We start from the raw sequence: 14,842 nt of genomic DNA, 5'->3' as shown, positions 1-14,842 counted from the left end.
AGGGAACCCTTGTGCATTGTTGATGGGAGTGTAAATAGGTAGAGCCGTTATGGAAAATAGCATATAGATTCCTCAAAACAATTTTTTTTTAAGGTAGAACTACCATATGATCCAGCAATCCCACTTCTGGATATATATAGAAAGGAAATGAAAGGAGTATCTCAAAGAGATTTCTTCATTCCCATGTTCATCACAGCATTATTCAAAATAGGCAAGATATGGAAACAGCTTAAGTGTCCATTAATGGCTGAATGAATAAAGAAAGTGTGAAATAAATATTTATATAATGGAATATTACTTACCCATAAAAGAATAAAATTTTGCCATTTGTGACAACACAGATTAACCTTGAGGGCATTATGCTATGTGAAAGAAGCCAGGCAGAGAAAGACAAATACTGTATGATATTATTTATATGTGGAGTGTAAACAAACCAAACTTATAGAAACAGAGAGGAGACTGGTGATTGTCAGTGGCTGCGGGATGAGAGATATGAGGAGATCTTAGTTAAAGTTTATAAACTTCCAGATGTAAAATGAATAACTTCTGGGGATCTAAAAAGCACACATAGTCACTATAGTTAGCAATGCTCAACTGTATACTTAAAAGTTGCTAAGCAAGTGGATCTTAAATGTTCTCACCACCACCAACACCAGAACAAAAACTGGTAATTATGTGAAGTGATAGATATGTTAACTAACCTTATTGTGGTAATTATTTCACTATATATATATATATATATATATATATATATAAAATCATCACATTGTACATGTTACACTTGTAAAATGTTATATGTCAGTTATATTTCAATAAAGCAGGGAAAAGGACCACTAACTCTAATATAACTGTATACTCAGTAACAGGTAGTGTCAGGAATCTTAAATATAATTTTTCCACATAAGCTCTTTTAAGACCAATGTCTCAAAATCAGTTGAACAACAATTTATTAGTTACTATTTTTACAGCATAGGAAGACTGTATAAATCCTTGCAAAGTTCAAAGAAATAACAAACTAGCAAAAAGTCAATTACAACCTTGTATTTAATAGAACTCAGAAAATAATTAAAATCATTAAAATATAACAGGATTGTAAAAAATTGCCTTAAATGTCATTAAACCAATTAAAAATTGTTTTTCTTTGTGAAAGGAAGAAAAAAGGAATGTTATGGTGAACTGAATTACCTTAAGAGTAGGAAATCAATTTAGTAGCTTTAAAATAGAACAATGTTCTTTTGGGTAACCATATACTTTTTCATCTAAACAGAAACATTTCTGATACTGAAAAAAGCACTGAAAATAATCAACAGTCATAAATCATAAAATAAATCATAAACAGGATATATATGGTCATCATCCCAATTTTGTTCACTGAATTAGAAATATTAAACTTGAGGTTTTGTTATTGTTAAAAAAGAAGAAATCCTAGTAGAAAAGTCAAGTGACTTATTAGAAATGAGTGCTTGGAATTCAGGAGCGAGATCAGACTAGAGATATAAATTTAGGAGTCATTGCCATGGTTTAGAAAAATTGGTAACTTTTAGATGATATATAAAACTGTAGGCTTGAGACCACCAAGGAAGTGAGGGTAAATGGAGAAGAAAGGGGTAATTGTGTCAAATACTGATTATGGGTCAAATAAAATGAAAACTGAGAATGGACCATTTAATCTGGCAATGTCGTGCCCACTAGTGATTTTGACAAGCACTGTTTCAGTGGAGCGATGGTAACAAATGACTGAGTAGATCAAGTTCAAAGAAGAATGGGAGGAGTAGAAGTGGAGAGGAAATGTTGACAACTCCAAAGAGTTTTACTTAAAGGGGAGGAGAGAGACGAAGCAGTAGCTTAAGTGGGATGTGGTGATAGGTATCTGAGGAAACTCATTTCTGGTTCTTTCAATTTTCTCAGTGAAAAAGGCAGCAAGGTCTTTAGGTGAGAGTGAGGCTGAGGGAAGAGGAACTGGGGACTTGAGGCAAGAGTGATAGAGTGAATGGACTGAGAAAAAATAGAGCCTGACTGCCACACATATTAAGGACCTACATGATTCTGGTGGTTGTGTTCTTAAAGTGAGCAACAGCATGGTGGTGTGTTTTCCCTGGGCCATATTCACCTTAGGAACAAGAGTCATACATTTATTAATTATACGTGAAGAAAAAATTTTTTGTGGTGGGACACAGGAGGTTCAGACTCCTGTAGTGTTTTTTTCCTTAAAATATTGCCTAGTATACTTGTGTCTAATTCAATTGCTTTAAAATTCATCTGTTTGAAATTTTCCATTTGTGTAGGATCATTTTCCTCCCGTTCATTAGTTGTTGTCTGAAGGGTTTCCTCTGGCTAACTTCAACTGCAAATTCATATTTAAAAATGAGGCAATAGATAAGCTACCTAGGAACAGTGTGTACTGGGTGGGACTTTTGTATAGTCAGTTTTTCTTTAGAGTTGACTGGAGTCACGGGCAACCTTATACCAGAATGGGTAGTGTTTCATTCTAGAGCAGGCGTTCTTAATCCTGGCTGCACAATTAGAAACATTTGGGGAGCTGTTAAAAAACGATCAATGCAGATTTTTCCTCCCAGACATTCTGATTCAAGTATTCTCTTTCACGCAAGAATGCGTATTAGAATGCAGGTGAGTGTGATGTAATTAGAGGTATATCTGCAAATCCTTTCAAATATTAATAGTAAACATTTCAACACTTCACGATTCAATGTTTTAGACTTGGGATGTTGTGTCACACTGCATCTGAGAGATGTCAATATCTTCCCCATACCACTCAACAGAAACCACTTGTTCTGAGCTTGCAGGAAAAAAAAAATCCAAAACTTACAAACAAAAATATAATTACATTACCTTTTAATCCAATGTTAGAGCATTTCCTATTGAGCCCATTGAAAGTCACTGACTCTCAGGAAATGTACCTTTATCTGATCATCAAGGCCCATATGTTCTATTGTACCTTGAACTGTAGAACACAGAAATAGTGAAATGACGTTTTTTTTCTTTCTGATGGAGAACATAATACCAAAGGTTATGATTTTATTCCTTGATAGGATAGTAACCAGTTTTGTATCTAACCCAGCAAATGCATTTCAACATCTCTGTCCCCAATAATTCTATAAGTTCAAGTTCCTTGAATCCTTTTGCAGCTAGCTCTGTTATTTCTCTGGTTCCCTCAATAATGAATTGAAAAAAGTTTTGACACATGCTCACTATATATTTGTATGAGAATTATGTTTCTAACAAATGAGTTATATACTTTCACAGTTTACAGTAGTGTTACATAGATGTGATCATCACCTGAGGAACCACTGGAGCAGACAGCAAACTTCAGTCAATGAAGGTTGCAATAGGAGCACCTCTAGGATCCTGTAAGCCTTCCTGACCACTCTCTTCCAGAGCTAACAAGGCCAGCTAGTGAGCTTTTTTTTTTTTCTGACTTACGTCCTCCCCTATGTGACAGAGGATGTCACAAGCCTGCATCTGACATTAATTATTTATTTTTGTTGTGTTGGGTCTTCGTTTCTGTTCGAGGGCTTTCTCTAGTTGTGGCAAGCGGGGGCCACTCTTCATCGCGGTGCACGGGCCTCTCACTGTTGTGGCCTCTCTTGTTGCGGAGCAAGGCTCCAGATGCACAGGCTCAGTAGTTGTGGCTCATGGGCCTAGTTGCTCTGCGGCATGTGGGATCCTCCCAGACCAGGGCTCGAACCCGTGTCCCCTGCATTAGCAGGCAGATTCTCAACCACTGTGCCACCAGGGAAGCCACAGCTAGTGAGTTTGAGCTGAGAACAGACAAATTGGGCTGATTTTCAGATCTCACATGACAAAGTCTGTTTTAAGCATCTTAATATTTTAAAAATTGGACTCTGCTTTTGTATGTTATAACTGTCTGCCAGTTAGAAACTGGTGGAACCTGGTGATTGTCTTCCCAGGAGTCTGAAGGACCTGTTTTAGGTGCCAGAGATGGTCTACAGATTAAGAGTCTGGAAGACCTCTGTGGCTGTCTTTCTTTCAGTTTAAACACTGAAGGCTCGAGCATGGTGTCCCAGCTGTGGTACCACTGTTTGTATCTGAAAGTCCATGAAATGTTGTAAGGTGAGGTGAAGTAGTGGACTTGCAGACATCTGGAAGTGTTTCTTTTGTTTAAGAAATGCTATAGTTGGTGGCTACGAAGTCGCAGGGTGAATGGAAAAGAAATTAGTGTCATCTACTTCTCTTTATGTCTTATGTCTGAAGAGTGGTGAAAACCTCTATTTTTTTTTTAATGGATTAGAATGAGCAATTATCCAGTCTCTCAGGGTTCTGTTTATTTGTAAAGGTTCTTTGTCTTCTTTTTTTTTGGTCTGGTTTTGCCTGAAGAACTTTATCACACGTATATATTTGTACCTATAGTTATTTTAGATTTATGTGTGTCTACAACTCTAAAAATGAGCAGTTCTAACTCCTCCTCACAGAGGGGAAGTAACTGACCATTTCCAATGATCTCCCTGTGTTTGTAGGGCTATGTATCTATGAATGTCTCCTTGGGGGGCACTCCTGGAGATTAATTGAGCTGTAAATCTGTCATTTGTCTTATGTAGAACTCAAAAGACAGATTTATGAGCAGATGGAAAGAAAATGCAAATTGGTAACAAGCTAACAATTACCGTCATAAAATTGTACTAATGAAAATTTCTGTGACTCACTTTTAGTACTTGGTAATACAGAATTATATCTGGATCTAAGTTCACATAATATTCCTAATCAAGGTGAATCCTTGGACATATCAGATTGGTCTGAAATTTTTGGTTTATAAACACTGTATTCTCTATGATTTTGTTACATTGTGGAAGATAATATAAGCTGTGTTAGCTTGGGTCCCCCAGAAGCAAATTCTGAAACAAAGAATTGGCCTGCAAGAAGTTAATTTGGAAGCTGATCTCAGGAAGCACTGTGAAAGAGTGGGGAACTGGGACTCAATCCCACTGACCCACTGAGAGCTAAGGAAACTGCAGTATTTACTTTACCAACTCCTTTCACTGGTTAAGTGTGTTATGAAGTAGTAACTTCTCAGAAAATCTGGCTAACTCACAGATAGGCCTAGCATGCTTTAGGGTTACAAAATGCCCTCAAGCAGACAGACACAAAAAGCTATCTGCATGTACAAGAACTCCCTATGGTGACCTCTGGGATAGGCCAAGGTGATACGCAAGGGCACCAAGAGCATCTACTTACAAGCTAATATTTAGTTTTTTATAAGACTTGGGTTTGTCTTTTTCATGGAAAGCCGAGTTAATTTGAACTTTCTAAATATTTCTACACTGCTTTTTATGACAGAGAAGTGGACAGTGTTTACACAATATACTGAATTCTAATGACTGCCTCTCTAAATCAATGATTAATTTTTATGAACCTCAGACAATTTCTATTTTCACTGTTGATGTGAATTTGTAAATGTCATCTCTTAGAAATATTTTTAACATCAATAATGTTTGTGGGTGGTGGTGTGATGAATTGGGAGACTGGGTTTGACATATATACACTAATATGTATAAAAGGGATAACTAATAAGAATCTGCTGTATAAAAAAACAAAATAAAATTCAAAAAAGAATAATGTTTGTGTTGCTCTATTGTGTCAACTTAAATATAATTTCCAAGTTCATCAAATGACTTTAAACTTAAATCTAACATTATATTTACTTAATTGATAAGAAAATTTTAGTTACCTGGAAACATTTTAAAAACATTAAAATTCATAGAGCTAGAGAAAGCAAAGGTCACCAAATAAAGTTTTTACTTACTTAGACTGCTCTATTTTGCTTTTTGTAAAACTCCAATAAATATGGAAAATTTAATGTGGTTTATGCCTTCTCTTATAATATGCTTATAAGGTTAAGTATATTTTAAAGCTAAACATTGAAAACTTCAAAATATTGCCCTCTGATTATTCATTATATGTGTGTGTGTATGTGTGTGTCAGTGTGACATATATATGCATGTTTACATTAATATGCAAAAGAAGCTTATGTATGATAACGAGGAAAGGACCGGCAATTCACAACTGGCCTTGGAGTACTCAATCTGCTTTTAACAAAAGTGAACAGTGTTTTCTTGACCTTCTGTGAAATAAGCCCATATAGCAGAGATTCTTTATCTTGCCAGAATAATCTCATTAGAGAGATTATTTTTCACCAATAAATACGATATTTTCTGTAAGTCCATCTGTCAATGGACACTTAGGTTGCTTCCATGTCCTGGCTATTGTAAATAGTATTGCAATGAACATTGTGGTACATGACTCTTTTTGAATTATGGTTTTCTCAGGGTATGTCCAGTAGTGGAATTGTTGGGTAATATGGTAGTTCTGTTTTTAGTTTTCTAAGGAAACTCCATACTGTTCTCCATAGTAGCTGTATCAATTTACATTCCCACCAACAGTGCAAGAGGGTTCCCTTTTCTCCACACCCTCTCCAGCATTTATTGTTTCTAGATTTTTTGATGATGGCCATTCTGACTGGTGTGAGATGATATCTCATTGTAGTTTTGATTTGCATTTCTCTAATGATTAGTGATGTTGAGCATTCTTTCATGTGTTTGTTGGCAATCTGTGTATCTTCTTTGGAGAAATGTCTATTTAGGTCTTCTGCCCATTTTTGGATTGGGTTGTTTGTTTTTTGATATTGAGCTGCATGAGCTGCTTGTACATTTTGGAGATTAATCCTTTGTCTGTTGCTTCATTTGCAAATATTTTCTCCCATTCTGAGGGTTGTCTTTTTGTCTTCTTTATGGTTTCCTTTGCTGTGCAAAAGCTTTGAAGTTTCATTAGGTCCCATTTGTTCATTTTTGTTTTTATTTCCATTACTCTAGGAGGTGGGTCAAAAAGGATCTTTCTGTGATTTATGTCCTAGAGTGTTCTGCCTATGTAAGTAGAAACATATAATAGCTGTCCTATTGTGGCTGATTTGTTTTACTTAGCCTAATGCTTTCAACATTCATCCATGTTGTAGTATGTATCAAAATATCTTTCTTTTTAATGGCTGAATAATATTTCACTATATATATATAAAACACATTTTATTTTTCTATTTGTCTGTTGATGGACACTTCGTTCTTTCCACCTTTTGGCTATTATGAATAATGCTGCAATGAACATCGGAATACAAAGATATGTTTGAGACCCTGCTTTCAACTCCTTTGGGTATATACCTGGGAGTGGAATTGTTGAGTCATATATGGCGATCCTATGTTTAGTTTTTAGAGTAATCAACCATTTTCCATTTTCCATTCACACCAGCAATGATGTACAAGATTTCCAATTTTTCCACATTCTTGCTAACACTTATTATTAATATGTTTTTAATATAGCCATCTTAGGTATGAAGTGCTATTTCATTGTGGGTTGGTTTTGCATTTCCCTAACTACCAATGATGTTGAGCATATTTTCATGTGCTTATTGTCAATTTGTATATCTTCTTTGAGAAACGTCTATTTAAATCCTTTGTGTTTTTTAATTAGATTGTATGTCTTTTTGTTGTTACAGAGAGTGCTCAGATTTCAGTCAGTCTGAGCTTTAGCCACTACCCTCAAATTTACCCCCAAAAGGAAACATTATGCTGTGACAAAAGAAAAAAAAAGACTACTCATAAGTTCTCTGGTCATCCAGAAGATAGTCCACATTGTGCGGAGGGCAAAATGAAGAAACCCCGAAACCTGACAGTATAGTGTGAAGGTGTTGTCTAATTTTGTAGGTAGGTACCATGAGCTCCCTGAGGAATCCATTGAAATGGATTGTGAGAGTGACTGATTTAGGAACAGTATTTTTGGTTTTGAATGTTGCAGAGTGACAGAGCAAGTCTGGGTTAATACAGCACCCACAGCTCACTATAGTACAATCACAAATGCTGTACATGATCCATACACACAGCAGGTTATTCCTGAGGGAACAGCCAGCCCAGTGGACTGGATAAAAGCTACTGTAAGGTCTGTTTACCCTGGGAAGAGGGACTGTCCAACTCTCCCTAAAAATGTCAAGTGGAACACCCTAGATGAAAGAGCTAATATGCTTCATATTCAAACCATGTGGGATAGGGATATTCACCTACTGAATAAGCCTGTTACACAGGTCATGGTAAACACTGTGGTTAAGGGGACCCTTTCCACAGTACCTTGTGTAATCTTACTGCTACAAAATTGAGCAACAGTCTGTAAAGACTTATTGAATCTGCTCTCAGCTTCCTCTCATGGGTCTTACAGATGCTAATAATTAGACTAACTAACAAGAGAATGTGGAGAGGCAGAGAGACTAGTCACAGTAAGGTGGACATTTTTAAATGGTTATTAGCAACTGGAGTGAATAAAGACAATACTGATAGGCTTGAAACAAAGAGGAAAAAGAAGGGAGAGTCAAGGGACTTATCCCAGCAGGGTGGAATTCTTTAGACAGTTATTAAGAAATGGGACAATAAAACAGACAAAGTTTCTTAATGGAGCACTATCAAAGGTTGGGTGGACCAAAGGGACTTCCTGCTGGTTCCCCCAACATTAAAGGGTCCCAAACAAGTCTGCTCTATTTACTCCAATATCGAGAAATTTTAAAAGCTGGAAGGCAATAATTACTATGAGAAACCCGACCTGCAATTGCTTAGGGCAATAGTCAGGCCAATTAATCAAGATAAATATTGAAAAAATAGCCAGTGTCCCTTGCTGCGACCCTCCACTACAGACCCAAAGCTTAATACACAAGAGTAGGTAAAACTGGTCAGGAGGTGGAAAAGAGAACTTTCCTGGAATCCTTTACACAGGACCCCCATGCGCTGTGGTAGCAAAACCTATTGGTAAAGCCCTCGTGTGGGCTACCATTAAATTGAAAGGGTTGATGGGATTACAAAAGTTGAACGTTTAAACAGGCTTTATGTAAAAAAGTTGCGTCTCTTTTGCCTAAATGTTTTATAGGAATAAATGTTATGTCTGGCTGGGGAACATTTCCTCTACCTAGAATTGTAAAACCAAAACGTGTTGATGAATTCTGAATGGAGGCTACAGTTAGGAATGTAAAGGATGATTGGATTAAGGCGAAAGTTTGGAGGAGAACTGCTATGTTTGAACAGAAACTGTCCCTGTGACTAAAGAAAAAAATAGTTTTAAAATCTGAAATACCTGTGATGTCTTGGGTGATGTTGGAGAAAAGCTTTAATGGAGACATCAATGCCCAGAAATTCCATAATAAAATGGAAATGGTTTACATAGGATCATGCTACTGCAAGAACACAAGGAGGGGATACCCACTAGTAGGGAGGCTTCTTTCCCCCAGCACTAAGTTTGGAAATCCACGAGGAGCTGCTGGATTTTGTTGTAACTTGGACACTGCCCTATAAAAACCTCTCAAGTAACCAACAAAGAGCTGCTTGGTTTATGACCAGCAGGTCTAAGGTGAATGGACAACATTCTATTTGGAAGGATACTACTGTGACCACGGAAGGTAAAAACAGATCAGCTCGGTGGACTGAATTGCATGCTGCATGTCATGATATTTTGGTTGTTACCTACTCATTGGCAGTTACCTGGCCATATGGTCAGGCAGAAGGAAACAGAAAAGTTTCCTTCATCAAAGGGATGTCCCTGTGGGGCATAGCCCTATGGAAATTGCTATGGGAATTTGAGAGATGCATTAAAGTAGGGCATGCCAATGCCCATCAGAAGAACCTCCTTTCAGCATCTGAGGGTGACTGGAATTGACAAGCAGGTATCCCCATATGCTCTCTTAAGGTGGCCACTTGAGTGCATGAAACGAGTTGGATATGTATGTACTGCAGCAAAGCAGGGATGGGCTAAATCTAGATATATTCTTCTTGCACTCTGTGAGGCATAAAATGCCCACAAGAACTGTTCTGTCTTGGACTTCCCTGGTGGCACAGTGGTTAAGAATCTGCCTGCCAATGCAGGGGACACGGGTTCGATCCCTGGTCCGGGAAGATCCCACATGCCGTGGAGCAACTAAGCCCATGCGCCACAACTACTGAGCCTGTGCTCTAGAGCCCGCAAGCCACAACTACTGAGCCCATGTGCCACAACTACCGAAGCTGGGCACCCAGAGCCCAAGCTCTACAACCAGAGAAACCACCACAATGAGAAGCCTGTGCACCACAATTAAGAGTAGCCTCCACTCGCTGCAACTAGAGAAAGTCCTTGTGCAGCACCAAAGACCCAACACAGCCAAAAATAAATACATTAATTAATTAAAAAAAAAAAAGAACTGTTCTGTCTTGAGAAAGAACAGAGCTGGATGGATCAGGATACCTAACTTCAGACTATACTACAAAGCTACAGTCATCAAAACAATATGGTACCAGACAAAAACAGACACATAGATCAATGGAACAGGATAGAGAGACCAGAAATAAACTCACACACTTATGGTCAATTAATCTATGACAGAGGAGGCAAGACTATACAATGGAGAAAAGACAGTCTCTTCAATAAGTGGTGCTGGGAAATCCGGACAATTACATGTAAAAGAATGAGATTAGAACACTCTTTAACACCATATACAAAAATAAATTCAAAATGGATTAAAGACCTAAATGTAAGACTAGATACTATAAAACTCCTAGAAGAAAACATAGGCAGAACACGCTTTGACATAAACTGCAGCAATACTCCTTTGGATCCATCTCCTAAAGTTAAGGAAATAAAGGAAAAAATAAACAAATCAGACCTAATTAAAAGCTTTTTCACAGTAAAGAAAACCATCGACAAAACGAAAAGACAATCTATGGAATGGGAGAAAATATTTACAAATGATACGACCGATAAGGGAGTAATATCCAACATATATAAATAGTTCATATAACACAACATCAAAACAAACAAACAAACTAATTAAAAACTGGGCAGAAGAAGCAGAAACACATCTACACGTGGAACAACTCCTACAGAGCACCTACTGAACGCTGGCAGGAGACCTCAGACCTCCCAAAAGGCAAGAAACCCCCCACGTACCTGGGTAGGGCAAAATAAAAAAGAATAAACAGAGACAAAAGGATAGCGACGGGTCCTGCACCAGCGGGAGGGAGCTGTGAAGAAGGAAAAGTGTCCACACACTAGGAAGCCCCTTCGCGGGCGGAGACTGCGGGTGGCGGAGTGGGGGAGCTTCGGCGCCGTGGAGGACAGCACAGCAACAGGGGTGCGGAGGGCAAAGCGGAGAGATTCCAGCGCAGAGGATCAGGGCCGACCGGCACTCACCAGCCGAGAGGCTTGTCTGCTCACCCGCTGGGGCGGGCGGGGCTGGGAGCTGAGGCTCCGGCTTCAGTGGGAGCACCGGGAGAGGACTGGGGTTGGCGGCGGGAACACAGCCTGCAGGGCGTTAGTGCGCCACAGCTGGCCGGGAGGGAGTCCGGGGAAAAGCCTGGACCTGCCGAAGAGACAAGAGACTTTTTCTTCCCTCTTTATTTCCTGGTGCGCGAGGAGAGGGGATTAAGAACACTGCTTAAAGGAGCTCCAGAGATGGGCGTGAGCCGCGGCTAAAAGTGCGGACCCCAGAGAGAGACATGAGACGCTAAGGCTGCTGCTGCCGCCACCAAGAAGCCTGTGTGCAAACACAGGTCACTATCCACACCCCCCTTCCAGGGAGCCTGTGCAGCCCGCCACTGCCAGGGTCCCGGGATCCAGGGGCAACTCCCCCGGGAGAACGCATGGCGCGCCTCAGGCTGGCAACATCACACCGGCCTCTGCTGCTGCAGGCCCGCCCCGCACTCCGTGACCCTCCCTACCCCCCAGCCTGAGTGACTCCGAATCCTTTAACCCCATCTTGTCTGAGCAAAGAACAGACGCCCTCCGGCGAGCTACACGCACAGGCGGGGCCAAATCCAAAGCTGAGCCCCTGGGAGCTGTGAGAACAGAGAAAGGGAAATCCCTCCCAACAGCCTCAGAAGCAGCGGATTAAAGGTCCACAATCAACTTGATGTACCTGCATCTGTGGAATACCTGAATAGACAATGAATCATCCCAAATTAAGGAGCCCTGTGGATGAAAGGCTCTTGGTGCTGCAGCCAGGAGTTAGTGCTGTGCCTCTGAGGTGGGAGAGCCAACTTCAGGACACTGGTCCACAAGAGGCCTCCCAGCTGCATATAATATCAAACGGCGAAAATCTCCCAGAGATCTCCATCTCAACACCAGCACCCAGCTTCACGCAACGACCAGCAAGCTACAGTGCTGCACATCCTATGCCAAACAACTAGCAAGACAGGAACACAACCCCACCCATTAGCAGAGAGGCTGCCCAAAATCATAATAACTCTACAGACACCCCAAAACACACCACCAGACGTGGACCTGCCCACCAAAAAGACAAGATCCAGCCTCATCCACCAGAACACAGGCACTAGTCCCCTCCACCAGGAAGCCTACACAACCCACTGAACCAACCATAGCCACTGGGGACAGACACTAAAAACAACAGGAACTACGAACCTTCAGCCTGCAAAAAGGAGACCCCAAACACAGTAAGATAAGCAAAATGAAAAGACAGAAAAACACACAGCAGATGAAGGAGCAAGATAAAAACCCACCAGACCTAACAAATGAAGAGGAAATAGGCAGTCTACCTGAAAAAGAATTCAGAATAATGAGAGTAAAGATGATCCAAAATCTTGGAAATAGAATAGACAAAATGTAAGAAACATTTAACAAGGACCTAGAAGAACTAAAGATGAAACAAACAATGATGAACAACACAATAAATGAAATGAAAAATACTCTAGATGGGATCAATAGCAGAATAACTGAGGCAGAAGAACGGATAAGTGACCTGGAAGATAAAATAGTGGAAATAACTACTGCAGAGCAGAATAAAGAAAAAAGAATGAAAAGAACTGAGGACAGTCTCAGAGACCTCTGGGACAACATTAAACGCACCAACATTCGAATTATAGGGGTTCCAGAAGAAGAAGAGAAAAAGAAAGGGACTGAGAAAATATTTGAAGAGATTAGAGTTGAAAACTTCCCTAATATGGGAAAGGAAATAGTTAATCAAGTCCAGGAAGCACAGAGAGTCCCATACAGGATAAATCCAAGGAGAAATACGCCAAGACACATATTAATCAAACTGTCAAAAATTAAATACAAAGAAAGCATATTAAAAGCAGCAAGGGAAAAATAACAAATAACACACAAGGGAATCCCCATAAGGTTAACAGCTGATCTTTCAGCAGAAACTCTGCAAGCCAGAAGGGAGTGGCAGGACATGTTGAAAGTGATGAAGGAGAAAAATCTGCAACCAAGATTACTCTACCCAGCAAGGATCTCATTCAGATTTGATGGAGAAATTAAAACCTTTACAGACAAGCAAAAGCTGAGAGAGTTCAGCACCACCAAACCAGCTCTACAACAACTGCTAAAGGAAGTTCTCTAGGCAAGAAACACAAAAGAAGGAAAAGACCTACAATAACAAACCCAAAACAATTAAGAAAATGGGAATGGGAACATACATATCGATAATTACCTTAAACGTAAATGGACTAAATGCTCCCACCAAAAGACACAGATTGGCTGAATGGATACAAAACCAAGACCCATATATTTGCTGTCTACAAGAGACCCACTTCAGACCTAGAGACACATACAGACTGAGAGTAAGGGGATGGAAAAAGGTATTTCATGCAAATGGAAACCAAAAGAAAGCTGGAGTAGCAATTCTCATATCAGACAAAATAGACTTTAAAATAAAGACTATTAGAAGAGACAAAGAAGGACACTACATAATGATCAAGGGATCGATCCAAGAAGAAGATACAACAATTGTAAATATTTATGCACCCAACATAGGAGCACCTCAATGCATAAGGCAAATACTAACAGCCATAAAACGGGAAATCGACAGTAACACATTCATAGTAGGGGACTTTAACACCCCACTTTCACCAATGGACAGATCATCCAAAATGAAAATAAATAAGGAAACACAAGCTTTAAATGATACATTAAATAAGATGGACTTAATTGATATTTATAGGACATTCCATCCAAAAACAACAGAATACACATTTTTCTCAAGTGCTCATGGAACATTCTCCAGGATAGATCATATCTTGGGTCACAAATCAAGCCTTGGTAAATTTAAGAAAATTGAAATTCTATCAAGTATCTTTTCCAACCACAATGCTATGACACTAGATATCAAGTACAGGAAAAGATCTGTAAAAAATACAAACACATGGAGGCTAAACAATACACTACTTAATAACGAAGTGATCACTGAAGAAATCAAAGAGGAAATTAAAAAATACCTAGAAACAAATGACAATGGACACACGACAACTCAAAATCTATGGGATGCAGCAAAAGCAGTTCTAAGAGGGAAGTTTATAGCAATACAAACCTACCTTAAGAAACAGGAAACATCTCGAATAAACAACCTAACCTTGCACATGAAGCAATTAGAGAAAGAAGAACAAAAAAACTCCAAAGTTAGCAGAAGGAAAGAAATCATAAAAATCAGATCAGAAATAAATGAAAAAGAAATGAAGGAAACGATAGCAAAGATCAATAAAACTAAAAGCTGGTTCTTTGAAAGGATAAACAAAATTGATAAACCATTAGCCAGACTCATCAAGAAAACAAGGGAGAAGACTGAAATCAATAGAATTAGAAATGAGAAAGGAGAAGTAACAACTGACACTGCAGAAATACAAAAGATCATGAGAGATTACTACAAGCAACTCTATGCCAATAAAATGGAAAACCTGGAAGAAATGGACAAATTCTTAGAAAAGCACAACCTTCTGAGACTGAACCAGGAAGAAAGAGAAAATATGAACAGACCAATCACAAGCACTGAAATTGAGACTGTGATTAAAAATCTTCCAAC

Source organism: Monodon monoceros, unplaced genomic scaffold (genome assembly GCF_005190385.1).
Source record: "Monodon monoceros isolate NGI ecotype Baffin Bay Population unplaced genomic scaffold, NGI_Narwhal_1 Super_Scaffold_22, whole genome shotgun sequence".
Lineage (NCBI taxonomy): Eukaryota > Metazoa > Chordata > Mammalia > Artiodactyla > Monodontidae > Monodon > Monodon monoceros.
Note: the sequence above shows the minus strand (reverse complement) of the source record.